General features: G+C 39.5%; 1 protein-coding gene across 4 annotated transcripts in view; it reads right to left on the reverse strand.

Annotated features, from left to right (window-relative positions):
• The window catches only part of Fars2 (phenylalanyl-tRNA synthetase 2, mitochondrial), a 456,276-nt gene that overhangs the window by 324,780 nt on the left and 117,339 nt on the right, over positions 1-14,157 (reverse strand). The window lies entirely within an intron of this gene.

Consider the following 14,157-nt stretch of genomic DNA (forward strand, 5'->3'; position numbering starts at 1 on the left):
CACTAGGCAACCAAGCTAACCAAAGCAGTGACCTTCAAATTCAGTTAAAGACCCTGTCTCAAAAGCTAAAGTGGAGACTAATACAGGAAGTCATTTGATATCCACCCTTGGCCTGTGTGTGTACACACATGTATAGACACAGGAATACAGCCACCCCCACACATGAACATATCCAACCATGGTGACAGAGCAGATCAACATTAACTATAAGGAGAATGAGTCAAGAAAGAAAAATAAAGCCAGGCGATGGTGGCACACGCCTTTAATCACAGCATTTGGGAGGCAGAGGCAAGTGGATCGCTGTAAGTTCAAGGCCAGCCTGGTCTACAGAGCAAGTTTCAGAACAGTCAGGGCTATACAGAGAAACCATGCCTCAAAAGAGAGAGAGAGAGAGAGAGAGAGAGAGAGAGAGAGAGAGAGAGAGAGAGAGAGAGACAGAGAGAGAGACAGAGAGAGAGACAGAGAGAGAGACAGAGAGAGAAATGAGCAAATGGCCATCACTGTTTAAACCTGAGCCCCATGGGCAACAATTAATGTTTTACTAAACAAAGGGTTGTCAGTTTTAGTAATGTTATATTGGATGATTAGAACAATCTTCATAAAAAAAAATTTGCTAAAGGCACAAAGAAAGTTACAAAGTACATAGGAATTACGAAGTAAATAAAACTCTACCAAACAGCATGAAACCAGCAAAACAGAGGTGTGGAGAACACCAAATGTGCTTTCATTTGACTGGCACAGTCACACAGAGGAGAGAAGAACACTGGCCACAGTAAATCTTAAAAACAGTATATAAGTCACTTTATAAGGTTAAAAATGTAATTATGGGGACATATGTGGTACACAAGACAGCCATTTTCTCAACAAGACTATACGGTAACAATTCTGAAAGCACTTGAAGTTCCTTCTATGGCTTGTTGTGTATTAAATGCATTACTGGTAAGAAGAACAAGATCCTAAGTTACTGGCAAGGGCAATGGAGATGGCCACAAAGAGCCATTTGGTGCTGGCTTGGGACTGAAGGTATCCACAAATTCAACACCTGGATAGATACATGGCAATATAGAAACAGATGTATATAGGTTTCCTGGCTGTGTCTAAGAAGGCCTAGACAAAATGCATTGACTATAACAATAAACATACTCAGGTCTGGGTTTCTAAATACCATTCTCTCATAAAGGAGAAGTCCCTAGAGAAATAACTGATTTTAAAAGATGAATCAGGGATACCCTGTTGAACACAAAGTAACAAGAGTCCATGGCACAGATGACTACCACAGGGGCTCTGCATGGCCAAATTCAGATCCAACTGAACAATACATAAATAAGTTGAACATGGACTACACCACATATATAGAAACAAATATACAGAAAGCCATGAAGATATTAAATATTGAATAAATATGTACAGAAAATAAAATTCTAGTGAATGCATTTAGAAGAAGGATGTTGGCCAAAAAAACAGTAATTCAGAAGATGACCAGTGGATTCTAAAGTTAGTAGGAGAAAATATGAGAAACAGGATATTTACAGTGGTAAAGTAGATTCCACAGAAACTTCCTAATTATGTCAGAAATTTTTAACAACAGAGACACATACTATCTTTATGAAGTAATCAATCCCGGGGTAACAAAAGATGGAAACATCAACGACCTATCATCTCTCAAAAACAATGTACTGACAAAGAAAATTTCTCCTTTTTTGCCAAAAATATATAACTCAAATCTGATCATGAGAAGATACAATGTCCAAATCATCCTATAAAAAATTTGACAAATGCTATGAAGAGTGTCAAGTCACCCAAGACCAGTGGTTCTCAACCTGTGGTCACAACCTCTGGAGAGATTGAACAACCCCTTCACAGGGATCACCTAAGACCATGAGAAAACACAGACACTTACATTATGATTTGTAACAGTAGCAAAATTACAATTATGAAGTAGCAACAAAAATAATTTTATGGTTGGGGGGGTCACCACCCCATGAGGAACTGTATTAAAGGACTGCAGCATAAGGAAGGTTGAGAACCACTGCTCTAGACAAAGAAAGACTGAAAACTGTCATAGTTTAAGGAAGGTGATGAGGACACGTCCACTACACAGAGTATCATTCTGGATGGAATTTTGACTCAAGTCAGGGGAAAGGTTGTAATTCCTGCAAATATGTCTGCATGTTCTATTTAATTCTTCAGAGCTGCATGGTTTTTGTTGTTCGTGTTGTTGCTGCTGCTGTTTGTTTCATTTTGTGTGTATGTGTTTTTAATAAAGGCTAATTTTGAAAAGCAGTTTTAGGTTGACAGTAAAAGTGAGAGGAAGGTAGCGCTGTCAATATGCTGTCTGTCATCCCCTCCACACATACACACACTTCCTGTCTACCACACATACACATACACTTCCCATACTAACAACATCCCCACCAGACGCTACACCTTATGTGACTAATGGACACACACTGACATATTAGCAGACAGCCACAGTCTTTAGTGTACATTAGCTGTGATCACTGCAGCAGAGTTTACATTAGGGATCACTACTAGAGCAATGTATTCTATGGTTTTCGTAGATGTACAAAGATGTAGCCACTATTTAACACCATACAAAACAGTTTCAATACTCTAAATGCTACCTGTGCTCTGCCAATTTATCTGTCTCTCCCCCAGCAGCCCCTGGTGTCCACTGATCTTTTCACTTCAGTCTAAAGTTTCATCTTTTCCAAAATAACATAATTGGAAGTATGGAATATCCAGACTTTTCCAATTGGCACCTTTCACTGAGCCATATGCACTTAATTTTTCTTTCTTTCTTTTTTTTAAAGATTTATTTATTTATTATGTATAGTGTTCTGTCTGCACATATCCCTGCAGGCCAGAAGAGGGCGCCAGATCTCATTACAGATGGTTGTGAGCCACCATGTGGTTGCTGGAAATTGAACTCAGGACCTTTGGAAGAACAAGCAGTGCTCCCAACCTCTGAGCCATCTCTCCAGCCCTTAATTTTTCTTTATATCTTCTCTTGGCTTGATAGCTCATGTATGATTGTTTTGAATAAAACATTTTTACTATTTATACAATTTTAAGATTTGATTTTTAAAATATTTTATAGTCTATACCTTAGAATTACAATAGCTGAAACAATTGGGGACTACTTTACCAACCCTCCAACAGCACTGTCCAGAAGTGTGTATCTGTGTTAGGTGATTTTAAGTCTGTGGATGGAAGGTCACTAGGAAGCCTGGAGGCCTAGGCTGAGGGAGCTTTCAACCTCAAAGACTATATAGCCACAGCTCTAGGGCCAATTTGCAAGTTAAGATGAGAGTTCTCAGGTTTCACTCCCCCATCATGTTTAGTCTCCTGGCAGTCCTAAAGAGGAGGACAGAACGGCATGCAGAAAGCCCCACAATGCATCTGTACCCTCTCTAGACGCTCAGTTCAATGAGAGACCTCTCCTCAGGAAATTGTACCATTTCCATAAGCTTTAAATGCAGCAAGGTATGGTGAGATGGTGCAGCTGGTAAAGGAGCACACCACTAAGAGTAACAGCCTGAGTTCAATTCTCAGAACTCCCATGGCAAAATAAGAGAATTGACTCTCATGCTTCCTATGTGCAAATAAGTGAACAAACAAATAAGTAAATAAATAAGGGCAGACAGAAAGACATCCAGACAGACACACAAATAAAAATTTTAAAACCTGAAGAATATTTTTAATTATAGCAAAATTATTTTATGGGTTGCTTACCCTGTCTTTAAACTGTTCCCTTAATCCCTTCTTTCTGCATGTCTAGTCCACACTTACGACATGCTTCTGGAATGTAACTTTGTAAACTACTTTCAGAATCATATTATAAGACTCCCAGAAATTGAATGTCTTTCATATTTTACCCGTGGCTTGTTTGTTTTATGGAGTTGGATAAGGAACACAGGGTCATACTGTGCCTAGTCTTAACTCCCCGCCAACCCTCTATCTCTCCAAGGTTCCACTATATAGCCCATATTGGTCTCAAATGGGGGCAATTCTACTATTTTTCACTCTCTAGTTCTGGTTTTGGTCACCATGACCAGTCTGGTTCTTAATGCAATGTTACCCAGTTTGATCACTCAAAATTCTAGCCTTCTACCCAAATGACTTTTGACTGAATTCAAGACCCAAATCTCTCAAGCAATATGATCTGCACTTACAATATGGTCATCTCAATACCTGATGATGGAATTCACTGAAGACAATGCCAAACAAAAATACTTTTCAGGGCTGGAGAGATGGCTCAGAAGTTAAGCACACTGGCTGCTCTTCCAGAGGAATAGGGTTTGTTTGGTTCCCAGCACTGGCACAGTAGCTCACAACCAGCTATAACTCCAGTTTCATGGGATCTGACACTCTCATCTGGCCTCCATGGACACCACACATGCATGTTATACACAGACATATATGCAGACAATGCACCCACACACATAAAATAAAATTAAAAAGAAAGGTCATTGTAAATACTTAGAGCACCTTCAGCATTGTTGCGATGTCCCAGGAGGAAACTAGATGAAAGATACTAATAGCCCTTTAATTACTAAAGGATATTTAAAAAAAAAAAAAAAAGCAAAAAACCAAACTACTTCCCAATTTGATTTTTAAGCTTTGGTGGGGAGAACTCTCTGTAGAGATTTAGGTTCATGAACAGCTTTCCTTTAATGGCGAAGAATTTAGAAACTACATTAAATTAGCAAGCAACACTGGTCTTTTCTTTATAAGAAAGTTCTATTCCATTACTAGGATGAGGTTGAGCCATAACACAACCATTAAAAATTCAACATTTAAGAGAAAACTGTAACAGTGGAATATTTATTATCTCTCTGTGGTAGGATCACTCATAATTTTCCCTTTTTCTTGCTGGTTTTATGTATTTTGTATATTTCCCAATAAACAAGATTACATCTGAAGTTACAGAGAATACAACAAACACCATTTGAAGGACAACAAGGAACATGGTGGGGCTGGAGAGATGGCTCAGTGGGTAAAACCCTTGCCTGCGAAGAGAACCTGGGTTTGGTTTTCAGAACCCACATTGTGACTCACACCCATAACTCCAGCACTGGGTGATCCAATGCCTTCCCTTGACCTCCATAGGCAGAAGACATGACCATGGATACATACATATATGCAGGCAAACTCTATACATATAAAGTAATATAAGTAAGTCTAAGGAAGGAGTGAGGGGCATGGAAGAGTCTTTACTCATCAGTATTGTGCACTGCAAATACTACAGTGGGCACCTCTTATTGATACAGCACACAATGTTCTACTGCTCTGTTCAGAAACATAAAGGTAAGTGCTCCTATGACTGGAACCACTCACTCCCAGGTCAAGCTAACTAGTGGGAAATACGGAGAGGAGAACTTAGGAGGGAAAGCATTTCATTAGTGGTAGAAAGGTGAAAGACTAAGATGCTCTTGGTCAAAATGTAGATAATCGGTACAGAATGTTTTAGATTTCTATGACATTTTCAAGTGTAGTTCACTTCTGTGAATCCTTCTTTCTCCCACATGCCCTTCTCCTTCCTGTACTCTTCTATGTCCAATATTCATATTCATTATTGGCAGCTGTGTTCTAGTACCTGCCCCCTTCCTCAACACCTCCTTCTCCCCTTCTCACTGCCCACTTCATGTTACATGACCTTTACGCACATACATACCCACATATATGTATGTATGTATGTATGTATGTAAACATGTCAAGCCAGGCTCTGCATATGAGAGAGAACATGTGGTACTTGTCTGAAGCTGGGTTACTTTGCTTAACGTATTATTTTCCAGATTCAACTATTTCCCCACAAATATCATAATTTCATTTTTCTTTACAGTTGAATGAAATCCCATTGTGCATATATACCATAGTTACATGATCCATCCATGTACTGATGGACACCTGGCTAGGCTGGTTCCATTGTCTTGCTATTATGAGTAGAGCAGCAATAAGCACGGATGGACACACAGCTGTGAGGTGGAATGCACACAGCACTTCAGGTATTTGACCAGAGGTGGTACAGCTGGGTCATATAACAGCTTTACTTCGTTCAGTTTTTTGATAACCTTCCACACTGATCCCCACACTGACTATCCAGTTCACACTCCCACCAATAACACACAGAGTTGCTGCATCTGTTCCTCTTTGTTTCTTGGTGGAAGCCATGCTGAACGAGGTGAGATGGAATCTCAGAGAAGTTTTAATTTGGACTTGTTGACAACTAAGATATTAAACACTTTTAAAAAATATTTATTGGCCATTTGAGTTTCTTCTTTGGAGAACTGTCTGTCCATTTCATTCACCAATTTATTGACTGACAGTTCTGATCTTCTGATGTTTAACTTTTACAGTTCTTTATATATTCTAGATATTAATACTTTGTCTGGCAAAGATCTTCTCCCATTCTGTGGGCTGTCAACAGAGCAGACAGCCTACATATATATTTTTAATGTACTAATCAACTTCTCTATATTCTTAAGCTTACTTATGTCCCCTCTGTAGCACAAATGCCACTACATTGTTAGCAAAGAAAAACAGAAACTTCTCTTAAATTAGCATTAGACCCCAGAAGAAACATTTGATCATATAAGAAGTCAAAGCCTTCAACTTTAATCCAATGTGACCATTTTCTTGGTTTTCCTGAACCATAGCTGAGGATGGGCACACCAAACAATAAAATCTAAAGCCAAGACTCAGCCAATAGCTTCACACAATGCTACAAGAAGGCTTGTTCACTCTGCCCTTTCCTAAAGGATCAGCATGGAAGCAATGACAAAAGAGCCTGGTACAGCTGTCAGTCACTACATGAGGAAACTAACTCTACCTCTGGTGTACCTTTTTCCCAACTCAGAATTCTTGCCTGATGATATTACTGTATACCTCACATTAGCAATAAAGTGTACTGTCACTTTAAAAACACATGATCCTCCCCTGCACCACATGCAGCTCCTGCCACTGCTGACTCTGCCCCCACACCACCTCTTTACACAGATGGAACCTCCAACTCGAAAGTGTGTCTTCTCCAAGTTCCATGGTTACCAGATAATGCTAGGGGCCAAATTGTAGCCTATAGAATTCAATCACGGACTGTGGCAAATCAACAAACAGCAGCACTGGAATGTTTATGTAGATACACCAAACATGCCAAAAATCTCAGGGGGTAAGGAAGGAGCAGAAATATTGTGCATTAGGAACACTTAAATAACTCCTATTAACAGGGGATATAGGGCCCCATTTGGGGGTTCTTATATCATTAACAAAAGAATTTAAAAATGGACTCCAGTGGAGACACAAGAACAATTTTATTAGAGTTAAAAAGAAAAGACACAGAGCAGGCAAACAGCAAACCTCAGCTGCTGCCTGGAGGAGGAGAGTGGAGGAAAGAAGAGGAAAGCTAAGTCATTTAAGCTGCAGGGCCAGGGAAGCTTTAAAAAGGGGGGAAGGAAGCCAAAATGTTTGTGGTGGGGGGTAATAAAAAGAGAGACAGAAAGAAGTAAAGGAAAGGGTACTGGTTTACTGAATAGGTTCAGAAAAGCAAGCAGACCTAAGACCCCCACGTAGCCATAGTCCTTACACTTCTGGGATGGAATAGTACAGTATCTCATTATTTTGAGATTATTATTAATTAATTATAATAATAAATTATTCTATTTCTTTAGCATGGCTTTATATGAGTCCACCTTCCTAGTAGTAACCCTTAGTCAAAGGGACTGAACCAACCCAATTTGCAATGTTGGGACTATTCTATTCGCGTTCCCAGGAGTTTTTCTACTCAAGCACTATATTGTAGCTTAGGACAATGACAAATAAAAGAAGTCAAACATCATCAGGCTATTTTCAAAACAAGTAAGGGCTACATAGTGAGTTCCAGACCTCTCTGACGCCCAGAGTACATGAGTATAACCAAAATGTATCTGAACATACACAAAACATTCAAGATTGAAAAACACCAAAACAAGGTGAAAGAGCAGTGTGAGAGGCCATCTTACAACATGGCACAGATGAAGAACAAGATAATCTAATCAGAGCCAGATATTATTTCTAATGAAGCAAAACACTAGGGCAGGAAGAGAGTCTAAGGATTGCCTACGCCAACTCAGAGAAGGGAAAAGAGCCAGAGGGATGCAGATCCAGGAGGGCAAGGTCACTTAGAATGGTCCTGCCCCAGTCCCAAAGACTTAAAGGGTGGTTTCTCACTTCACCCAGTGACTGAGAGACAAACACCACAGTGTTGATGAAAACTTAACTTTCCATTAAACACGCAGAATAGGCCGTGCCTGCTGTTTTCATATTAGGTCTTTATTTCTGACATTTTCTTAAGTATCCCTATATAAACTCAAATGACCCAAAATACAAATTCTACCCTCATTGCAGAAGCCAGGGGAAGTAATTCAAATGAGAACAGAAAAGAGAAAAGAAATTAATCCAAGTATGGTTTAACAATGAAAGTGGATAACAAAAGCTGATTTTGTTGAAAATTTAGAAAGCAAAAAGTCCTAGAGTCTAAGTAAATTTTTAAAAAGGCAAATTTTTATAAAGAAAAAAGTCAGAATAATATACAAAATAAAATTTTATACAAAATAAGATAATATTCAAAATAAAATTTCCAAATGACCAAAGGGAAGAGTCAGATGAAAGCAGGATTCCAGATGGTTACATGGGTCTGGGCTTTGGGACCCTTTCCTATTTGCTCATTTAAATATCCTTTTCTATTTGCTCATTTAAATGTCCAGCGACCACTTCTGCACTACAAACCTTGCATGTGAATGCTAGATTCTATCTATGATGCCTGTTTCTCTAGATTTCTGTGTCAGAACTCATGACACTCTGCTGCTACTCAGAACCATCAGCTGATGGTGAGAGGAGGGGATAGTCTTCTCAGCCTCTCAGGGAAAGCAGGCATTAGTGGTCTCTTTGTGAATAGTCTACACATTGTCAGGCATATGTTAATCTGGCACTCATAAGACTGAAGCTGTTGAATTATATGATTGAGGTAGCCTGGGCTACATGGGGAGCATCTCTTTTCAAACAAACAAACAATATTTTGGGGGTGGGAAATGTGAATCAAGTGAAACATTTTTAAATTGCAAAATATTTCTAGATTATAACATTAAAATAAATGTGATAAAATCAATTCAATCACATTTGAAAATTACAAAGTCTTTGGTAAAGCAGTCAGCCAATATTATAACAGTAATTTGGATACGTGGAAGCTTTTAAGCCATCCCTATCTGAGGTAACAGAGCAAGAAGGCTACAGGACTATTGGCATGGCATAAAGTATTTTTGCTCTGCATGGTATCAAATGTGAGGAAAAGTGACATGAGGAATGAACAGAACACCGTGAATAATGTGAATGGGAACTATGGCTGGGACCTGCAGCCAAGCAAAACAGTGAAGTATAGAAACTGATGCATGAAAGACAGGAGGGCAGGGCCATGAATCTGGGTTATGCAAATCATTATTTTAATAAGGATGTGGGCAATAAAAGGGGAAGAAAGAGGCAAGAATGTCTTCAAAAACTGGACAATAGTCGTCAAGTGAAACTCCAGCTAATAGCATGCTTTATCCCCATCATGGTGCAATTCTGAAGGTCATTCTGTTTAAAAGTCTAAAAGCCACAGGACTTTATTAGAAAGTGCCTAATAGAAGAGACTCAGAGATTCATGGTCAAATTAAGCAGGACAGATAGTTACTTTCTCAGTAATATGAGAAGTCTTAGACAAATGGAGAAAACCAGGAGATATTTTGTGACAGACAAAAATAACTAAGGTGCTTGGAAGTGAAAACCCTTGAACTCCATGAAATACAAAACAGTGGCTAAGTATATCCACATGAAAGTAGAGAACTTGCTACCTTCTTTCCCCCATTTTGCAATATCTTTGGCTTAGGAAGCAGCTGTCAGAGAACTAAGTTATACACAGAGGAACTATTGGGAATGGCTGCCCACTAACAACTCATTTCCCTGGAATGAGCCTGCTGCAGATTACAGGACACAAATACTGTCTATCTTATAAATTCCCCACTGCTCATCCAGGATTGTGCAACAACTGAACACTTTACAGTCACTAACAGAGCTCCCTAATTGTGTGTTCTGCTGAGACAGAAGTGAGTACACAGTGCACAATAACAGAACACACATAATGCCAGCCTGACAAAGATATTTTCATTCCAAATCCTGCAGCTTAAGCATTGCAGGCCAGCATGAGACCAGTGCCATCTAGAGGCAGAAGACAGGGAGCTGCTCCATTATCACTGGCCAGGCCACAAGATTTGTCATCAAAAAGTATTCTCCTTTATTTCCATTTTCAAAAGAGTAATGTCTAGCAAATTGTATTTATAATACCTTTAAATTAAAGCCAGACATAACTGATGCCAGAGACTTATTAACTTACTAAAGTGCCAGATGACTTTTTTTCTGCACTTTTTACCCTCAATGGTATAATTTCTGAAAGAGATAAAGTTTCAGAAGATAATCCCAAGGAAACAGGGAGACAGGGCTTAGCTCTGCATAGGGAAGTTGCAAACTCATTCAATGCCAATGATAACCCAAGAAGCTAGAGCAAGAAGGCTTGGAAATGAAAAACCAAAAGTGAATACAGGTAGTAATAGAGAGAAATTGGTTCAGGATGGGCACAGTAGCACACCCCTGTCATCACAGCCAAGAAATGCTGAAGCAGAAGATCCAACTGAGCCAAAAGACTAACACTTGCTTGGGGACAACAGCAACAAACAGTCTTTAAAAAAAAAAAAATTAAGGTCGACTGCAATAGTTTGGATCTTAAATGTTCCCCAAAGGCTTGTCTGCAAAGGCAGGTCCCCAGCCTGTGGTCACTCCTGAAAACTAGTAAAGGAAGCCCTGCTGTTGAGGCATGTTCTTAAAGATTATGAAAGCCCAAATGCTTGTTCTCTCTCTTTGCTTCCCATATACCACAAAGTGAGCATTCTGCTGCATTAGAAGTTCCCACCAGGATGGGCTGTGTCACCACAGGCCAAAGTCAACAGGGTCAAGTGACCAGAGACTAAAATAAGCCTTTTTTCAAATGTTGATATACCTTAGGGATTGTTATGGTAATAAAAAACTGGCTACTACCTTAATTGTGATAAATATGCCATACTAATATGATGTTTTCAATAGTGGGAAAGCCAGTGTTAGGGATTTCAAGAGTTCTCTCTATTGTTGGCAACAGTTCTGCAAACCAAAATATATTCCAAAATAAAAGTGTTATTAAAATAATGAATATGAAGATGATGATATACTCCTTTAAGTGAAATCAGCATGATACAGAAAGAATTGGAGCCCCAGGAGTCACATCAAACTCTTACTGTGAATTAAGATGGATGACCATGATATTCTAATAGTTTCAGCAATAGCAAAGGTCTCTGAGTAACACCAAGACCTCCAGAGCAGGAACCATCACTACAATGCCTTCATGCCATCCTTAATAACTACTTGATTAATTGAGAACTATCGCAATAAGCCACAATGAGTAAAGCAGCACATTTCAGGGTTGAAAATTTTAACTGTTAATTCATCCAATTAACATCAAACACTACGCTAAAAACACATTCCACTCCTTAGACTATCTATTCCCATCCCTCTATCTTTACTTAGAAAAAAAGCTGGTCCTGCCCTCTTCATGGGGAACAGAAGCCATCCAATATGAAACATCCCAGAGTCTAGTCCTCCATCTCCTTCCATAACCATTCTTGTCTTTAATGTAGCCAGGCTTCAATCCTTCACTCTCCCTTGACCTTAAAGAAGGAAATTGTTCTTTGAAGGAAACTTTCCCCTGAGCAGGCTCTAGACCATATCCCTCCTCTGCCTCCTAGACACACTTTATCCCATCACTGTGTCCTTAAAGTTCTTACTTAGAGCTCATGTAATCACTTCTATGCCGGCTATCTCTCGTCTGGCTCTTCATCTCAATGAATGCATTTCTTTCTTTGCTCTAAACAAGTGAATTAAAGAAATGAAAACTGGCTTTTAGGCCAGCTCATGCTCCCCAGTCACGTGTTCACAGCGAAGGGACTCACTCCTTTGCCATCTTCCTCACAGCTTCTCTTTCCTTCTACTCTCACTATGTATTTGTAATTCATAAGCCTCATGCTCGGCTTTCTATACTCTTTCATCTGCATACTGTACCCTAGATGATTGGATTCACCTATAACTCCAGCTTTCAACTATGAGCCAATGACTTTGAGTTTGGATGCCACAAGTTCTTATCCAAAAAGCACTTCACCCCAAAAGCTGTGTTGGGACCCAAGCATACACCTGCCTATAAGGTGTCTCCATGTGCAAATTCTCCACCTAAACATAGCCTAGGCTCCGTTCTCTTTCCTCTTCCCATCATAAAACATACTTCTCTTGTAACCCTTAATTCTGCAAATGGTACCAAGAAAACAAGGTCAGGGCTCTTACTTGCCCTTTCCTCCCTATATACAACAATGAAATCCAGTCAATTCTACCTCCTTCAAGTACCTTTGTACCTATGATCTTGCCATCTCCCTGGCCAGACCTGCACTCAACCAGTCTCTTGGAATGTAACTGTTTTTCTCATATGACTCTCCAGCACCAATCTTCCATGGTGGTGCTGCACTCTGCATACTACCCAAAAAGGTCAACTTGATTGTCTCACGCTTATTCTTCAAGATTACTGAAGACCTCTGCTTTTTTCTTGCTTTAACTGAAGTTCAAATGCTCAGAAAGTTACACAGGAGGCCCTTCATGAAGGTGTTCATGCCTCCTTCTTTACCTTCACCACCTATCTCTCCATGTGCCAGGCGTTCCATAATACATGGTCTAGGGATGTGTCAAAATTGTCATATTTTGATGCTGTCAAATATGCTACTCCTAATATCTGTTCTGCAACCATAATGTTTTGTTCAAGATTCTCTAAAATACCTTTATTTATTTTTATATCAGAAGCGATTTCTCATTTCTATGTGCTGACCATCTTTCTCAGAATATTAATTGCATAGTATGCAGCCTGTAGCTTGTTGATCTCTCACAATGCTATGAAAAAGGAACAGTGCTTAGTCAAGATCTTCTTTTATACCAACCCTGCTTAGGATTAGGTTCCCAAAAACATGTGTCATCTAAACACAAAGGCAAACTATATCCAACTCAGCTCAACTAAAACCTATGGCTAAACAGACGCCTTCTGAGCCCCAGGACAAGGCAGTCATATAGAGAGTGATAAGTATAGCCTGTAACTCCAGTAAGTAATACTTTATCTATTAATCCATGGCTCAGAAAGAAATAAGGAAGAATCCCCTTGAAACAGAATTGGATGCACATACCTCACCACGGGAACTCCCAGGCCTTCACATCCCATGAACGCAGCAAGGAAATTCAATTATAGTATTCAAATCTGACTAAAGCATTTCAGCAAATATTAAGTATTCAAATCACTTTGGAGGAAGGATTGGGATATCTTATTTTAAAGGCATAGCAGACTCATCTAAGTAGATTTGAGCTGCTAATTTCCATGGTTTTTAATTTCTTTAAACAACTGGGATCGTCTGCTTCTCATTGGGGAGGACTTGTGTTTGAAAGGGCCAGTTAAACACTGCTCTGTCCTCAGGTCTCTGTGGGAAGTCCATTCTTGCTTCAGCTAATTGATATCGAACTAGCTTTGTCTTTCTTTGGATTTTCTGTAATGCACCACATGCCAATTAATCAAATTACAGAGCTCAGCACAGGGGAGGGAATGCACTGGACCTGTGTATTGCAAGAAACAGACTTCATTCTCGCCCTGCTGCTTTCTCATTTCCTCTCCCTGTAATGAGACTTTGTGGCAGCTGAGTAAAGGGGAGAGATCTGAAACAGTCCACATTTGAAGATACTGTAGCTGAGAAACAATGACTGCCAGGAAGTCGAATCAAATGTTGCTTGTCGGGACATCCAACTTCTACTGAGGTATCCAATTTCCATTGGACACACTCTTCTGGCTTCTGTCTAAGCTTTTTAGGAAAAGAGTCATCCTTCATTCAAAGTGGTTTTCATTTCCAAACCCACATGATCTACCCAAATCTTCCAGCTTTTATAATATAAAACTCAACTTGAATAGTCAGATCCCAAGCTAAATAACCCGAAAATATGTTCCCAAGAAGCCAGGTTCAACAAAAGCTCTCAGGGAGGCAGGTT

The sequence above is a fragment of the Peromyscus leucopus genome, chromosome 5 (assembly GCF_004664715.2).
Source record: "Peromyscus leucopus breed LL Stock chromosome 5, UCI_PerLeu_2.1, whole genome shotgun sequence".
Taxonomy (NCBI): domain Eukaryota; kingdom Metazoa; phylum Chordata; class Mammalia; order Rodentia; family Cricetidae; genus Peromyscus; species Peromyscus leucopus.